The following is a 6,000-nucleotide window of genomic DNA, read 5'->3' as shown; positions in this document are numbered from 1 at the left end:
TCCTCCTCTATATTTTCAATAGGCAGCTCATTTCCTGTTTCCATATGATAACTTGGACAACTCTATGAGAATTCACATTACTTTTCCTCCCTATTCCCAAACGCAAATGGGAAAAACTGAAGCACCCTGATAACCACACAAGCTACCTAAATTTTTTTCCCAGACCATGAGATCTGGGAATCATGATTTTTTTTTTCATAATGAAGAAAGGAATTTGAAAAGCATTTTAACCCTTCTGGAAGTTGGTTTTGTATTAACAACATATATCCTAACATTTTCTATTTGGTATACTTTCATGAAAAAACATGTGAATAATTTCATCCATAGACAGTGTGGAATGTTTTCTTTAATAATGTATTTTATCCTGTTCTTTTTCCCTTCTATTAGGTATAGCAGCAGCATGTATTACAGACACATTGTCTGTTGTTCTCTGCTTCTCACCTGCTTCATTATAGAGAATCTTAAAGAATAACCGTATACAGCTACCTATTCAGAACTACTCTTTTTGAAACAATTATATGCATCTCTAAAATACAACAGATATAATGTAAAAGGGTTTGGCAAATGTTTAAGAACATTTATTATTTCAATAACAAGTCTTTTGGTGTTTTTGAAACTAATTTTTCCAGTTATCCCCCAGGGAGGAAGTATGCTATCCCATTGAATAGGGAGCCTATTGTAAATTAACATAGAAGCTTTAATGGGTCCTGTTTCTGATATGGACCAATTTGTCTTTCCATAGTCACCTTAATGAACCTCTTTTTCAGAGAATCAGCATTTTATTGCTGGACATCCAATCAGCATTAGTCTTACAGCAACTCAGAACTCCAGGATTCAAATGATCTGCCCATCTCTGCCTCTCCAGAAGCTAGGATTACAGATCACTGCCACCATATTTATCTTCTAGGCTAAGCAGTATTCAAGAGTCATCATCCTCAGTAGCACAAAGGAGCTTTAAAAACCAAGTCAGAAGACACAGAAATGAATGCCCACATGATAAGTTTTTCAAATTCAATAAAGAGGAAAGAAGATAAAAAATTTAAAGACTTGTAAAAATCCACCAAACGATAGTTTTTAGAGAACTTAGAGCAGGAAGAGACTTTGACAATATTTTAGTCTAATTCGACAATATTTTAGTCTAATTCTCTCATTGTGTAAATGAAAAAAAAAAAAAAAAGTGAAGAAGACCTAGCAAGGGTTAAGTGACTTTTGAAAGATTACTTAGGTAGCAAATGTTAAAAATGCTTTGGTTATTCAGTCATTTTAGTCATGTTTCACTCTTCATAACCCCATATGAGGTTTTCTTGGCAAAAATACTGGAGTTCTTGGCCATTTCCTTTACAGCTCCTTAAGGTGAAGAAATGGAGGCAAACAGGGTAAAGTAACTTGTTCAGGATCAGATAACTAGGAAATGTCTGAGGTTGGATTGGAACTCATGAAAATGAGTCTTCCTGATTCCAGGTCTGGCAGCACTCCTATGTACAGTGGGGATACCTACTTGCCCTGTCATAATTGTTAGTGATGCGGTTGTAAGCACCAAGTGATGAGACTGATATAGGCACCAAATGGGGTTGGGGTTTGGCCATGTGAAGAAATCACAACGTCCATTCTCTTTGGCAGAAGGTAAGTTTATTTAGGAAAAGAGGTTACAGAGAAAATGAAAGGACACTAGGAAATATGAAATAGAGTTGGGAGAATGTAGAGTTAGCAAGGAAAGGAGCATCATACCAAGTGGTCCCTAAATGGCTAAGTGGAGAAGGAACCAGCTTATCTAAGAACTAATTAAACATACATATTGGTTTAGCCTTTTTCTATAGGTCCTTTTGGAAAGTTTTGCTCATGTTTCCCAAACATTTAAGTATATAGTACTGTACAAACCCTAAGGGGCAGTGGAGTGGTACAATGGATAGAGTGTCAACATGGATTTAGGAAGACATCTTCCTGAGTTCAAATCCAGCTTTAGACACTTCCTAGTTTTGTAATCCTGGGCAAGTCACTTCACCTTGTTTGCCTCAGTATCCTCATCTGTAAAATGAGGTTCACAAAGACTTAGATATGACTGGAACAACAATAAAAGGTACATGATAATTTTTGCATCTAATTAAGATAGGTGACAGGCAGAGCCAGCACTAAGCAAGATTACAAAGCAAGCAAAATTTGTTTTTTTGTATATTTTTGGTCCTTCTTACAGACCAGCATCTTCCCTCCTGACTATTCTGTGTCACATTCCCTTGGGACCTTGTTCTCATTCTTTATTAAATAAATCTCTAAGGATTTATAATATTTTTTTTCCTCTGAGAAATACATGGTGTTTGCATTTTAATAAGGGACTCTTTGAGACCCAAAGGCATAATTCTCTAATGGCAGCTTTTCAGGTACCATGATCATTCTCAGGATTATAAATTTGGAGCTGGAAGGTACCTCCCTGGTCATTTAGTCTCATTTCCTCATTTGTCCAAAGTCATATGGGCAGTAAAAAGCAAAACTAGAATTCAAACTCAGATCCTCTAGTTCCAAATCCAGTCCCACTGTACTAGAAAGGAAATGAAAGTTTTGTGTTGCTTTGGTGAGAAAGAAATGATGCTCAGTGCTCCTTGGTAATAACACAAATACAATTATATTCTAAAGCTGGGTCCTGGTCCTGTGTAAAGAATAATATTGTGAGGGAGCTAGATAGCTCAATGGATAAAGCCAATGCTTGGAATCAGGAGGGCTTGAGTTCAAATCTAGACTCAAACACTTAATATTTATTAGATTGTATGACCCTAGGGAGATCACTCAATCCTAACTGCCTTGCAAAAAAAAAAAAAAATTATAAATTACCTTGTAGGGAACCACTCTATCTCTTGGATAGGAAAATCTGTTCTTTTTTTTAGAGGCCTTACCTCCACAGGGTAGAGGAGTTTTCAATGGTAGGTCAGAGAATTTACCTCTATCTAAATTCAACTAAGAGATTTTTTTCTTTTTTTCTTTTCTTTTGTGTTTTAGTCTTATTTATTTAACTATTTCCTCCAGTTATATTTAAAACTATTTTTATGCTTTTTTGAGTTCCAGATTTTCTCCCTTATCCCAACCCCTACCCTCCATTAAGAAACTACATGTAAAGTTATGCAAAACATTTCCATAAAAGTCATGTTGTAAAAATAAACATAGACCTTCCATCCTAATTAAAAAACTCTCAAGAAAAATAAAGTTTAAGAGAGAGAGGGAGAGAGAAAGAGAGAGTATGATTCAATCTGTATTCAGACACAATCAGTTTCTTCTCTGGGTATGGATAGGATTTTTCATCATAAGTCCTCAGAGTAGTCATGGATCATTATTGCAGAGAACAGTAAAGTCATTTACAGCTGATCATTTCCAGAACATTGCTATTTTCTTTGCATATAGTACATTTCACTTTCTTGAGTTCGTGGAGGACTTCCTAGATTATTGTTTTTTCCAAAAGCATTCTGTTCATCATTTCTTGTACAGCAACAATATTCCATGGCAATTGTACACCACAATTCATTCAGTCATTCCCTAATTGATGGGCATCCCCTCAATTTCCAATTCTTTGCCCTGAGAAGAAACCTTAATATGGTTTTTTCAATAAAGTTTTCCTATTTTAAATATAAACAGCATGATTTTTTCTTAGAACATAATTCTTCAAACAAAATCAGCTAAATATCATTTACTAAAGTCTTACTATGTTCTGGGCATTGTGGTAAGTACTGGAAATACAGAGACAAAAATTAAAACAATTACTACTCACAAGGAGCTAACATTTTACTAAGGAAGAAAACATGGACACATCTGAATAAATACAAAATATTAACAAAAATGAATACAAGATAATTTTGGAAGGAAATGCATTAGCATCTGCAAGGATCAAGAAAAATTTCATGTAGGAAATGACATTTGAGTTGAGCCTTGAAAGAGGTTAGGAATTCTTTTTTTTTTTTTTAATTTCAATAGTATTTTATTTTTTCAATTACATGTAAAGATAGTTTTCAATATTTATTTTGGTAAGATTTTAAGTTCCAAATTTTTTTTCCTCTCTTCCTCTCAGCCCAAGACAGCAAGCAATATAGATTATACATGTATTATCATTTTAACAATATTTTCACATTAGTTATCTTGTAAAAGAAAAATCAGAACAAAAGAGAAAAACTATGAGGGAAAAAAAAAAGATGAAAATAGTATGCTTCAATCCACATTCAATCTCCATACTTCTCTCTCTCTGGATGCAGGTGGAATATTCTATTCCCAAATCTACTGGAATTGTCTTGGATCATTGTACTGCTGAGAAAAACTAAATCTATCATAATTGATTATCATGTAATCTTGCTGTTATTGTGTTTGATATTCTCCTGATTCTGCTGTCTTCCCTTAGCATTAGTTCATGTAAGTCTTTCCAGGCTTTTCTGAAATCAGCTTGCTCATAATTCCTTATGGAGCAATAATATTCCATCATATTTGTATATGACAACTAATTCAGCCATTCCTCAGTTGATGGGCATCCGTCCAGTCCATTTCCAATTCCCTGCCACTACAAAAAGAGCTGTTACAAACATTTTTGCACATGTGAGTCCTTTCCCCTTTTTTATGACCTCTTTGGGATTCAGGCTCAGTAGTGCGACTGCTGAATCAAAAGATATGCAAAGTTTTATGGCCTTTTGGATTGTTCTCTGGAATGATTAAATCAATTCACAACTCCACCAACAATAAGGATAGGAATTCTCAGAGCCATAAAAAGTCCACTGACTTTTAGCATGGGTACTCTACCAATGCAAAGATATGGAGATGGGAAGGAAAGAGTCAGTGGTAAGGAATAACATGTTGTTCAGTTGACTAGACCATAGAGTACATGAAGCAAAGTAATATAGATTTAAATATCAAAAAGATCATTTGTACTTGAGCACTAGGGGTAACTAGGACTTCATAACTAGGGGAGTGATATGATCAAACGTGTGCTACAAAAAAGATGAAAGTTTTGTGAAAATGAAGTGGAGAATTGGTATATGCCAAGGGATATACATTATGAAGCTATTGTCAAGATTTTGAAATAATGTCAAGAAAGTGGGGTTGAAGGCCTGAAATAGGGTGGTGGTCATGTGAATAGAAAAGTGTTGTAGAGGTAAAGATCAATAAAAATTTAATGACTGATTGACTATATATGCTGAGAAAGAATGGGGAGTCAAGATTGACTCAAGATTGGGAGTCCAAGGGGCTAAATACTAGCATTCACTCTCTCTCTTATTGCCTCTGGCTCCAGGCTTGTTTGGCTTTGTTTGTACAATATCTGGCACATAGTAGGCACTGAAAGTCATAAGGAAGTGCCCAGTCTATCCATCTTTTATTTATGTCCTAGCTCCATTTCTGACTCTCTGGATTTTAACACTGACCTTGCTTAAGGATCTTCTCCTCAATATCCTTTCTCTCCCCATCTGCCATATTAGCATCTTCCTTTTATGTGTTATCTTCTTTGATTGAAATATAATCTTCTTGTGGGATGAGGGCAGGGTAAGAGACTCTTTTTGCTTGTGTTTGTATTCCCAATGTTTACTACAGTTCCTAAAACATAGTAATAGTAATCACTCAATTAAATGCTTTTTGGCTAGACTTAATTTGATTTGTTGACTTAATAAGATGGTGGTACCTTGATAGAAACAGGAAATGAATGGGCTTAGTAGAGATGGTAGAAGATCATCAGTTATGTTTTGGATGTATTGAGTTTGTATTTGCTACAGAATTGCCAATAACTAGTTCATGAAGCTTGAGAGAGAGAGAGACCAGGGAAAGGGAGACACGGTAAATTTGGAAATTTTTCTCCATAGTGAGGAAAATTGAACTCATGAGAGTTGATAAGAATGACAAATATGTGTGGAAAAAGATTTAAGACACAGATTTGATCAAGTACATCCCTAGCAAAAAGGTAGGACATGGATAATTCAGCAAAGGGATATGGGGAGTGATCAAACAGGAGAACTGAGAGAGACAGAGAGAGTCAGAGACAGAGAT

The 6,000-nt window shown here is 35.2% G+C and overlaps 1 long non-coding RNA gene across 1 annotated transcript in view; it reads left to right on the top strand.

The window, feature by feature from the left end:
- The first annotated feature begins 1,571 nt into the window (after window positions 1-1,571).
- Window positions 1,572-6,000, top strand: part of LOC127560771 (uncharacterized) — a 31,404-nt gene continuing 26,975 nt past the window's right edge. Inside the window, exon 1 of the long non-coding RNA XR_007953406.1 lies at window positions 1,572-1,623. This is a non-coding gene — a long non-coding RNA (uncharacterized LOC127560771). The remainder of the gene's footprint in view (window positions 1,624-6,000) is intronic.

The sequence above is a fragment of the Antechinus flavipes genome, chromosome 1, assembly GCF_016432865.1.
Source record: "Antechinus flavipes isolate AdamAnt ecotype Samford, QLD, Australia chromosome 1, AdamAnt_v2, whole genome shotgun sequence".
Classification (NCBI taxonomy): domain Eukaryota; kingdom Metazoa; phylum Chordata; class Mammalia; order Dasyuromorphia; family Dasyuridae; genus Antechinus; species Antechinus flavipes.
The sequence above is the reverse complement of the archived record's forward strand: the minus strand, read 5'-3'. Positions and strand labels throughout refer to the sequence as shown.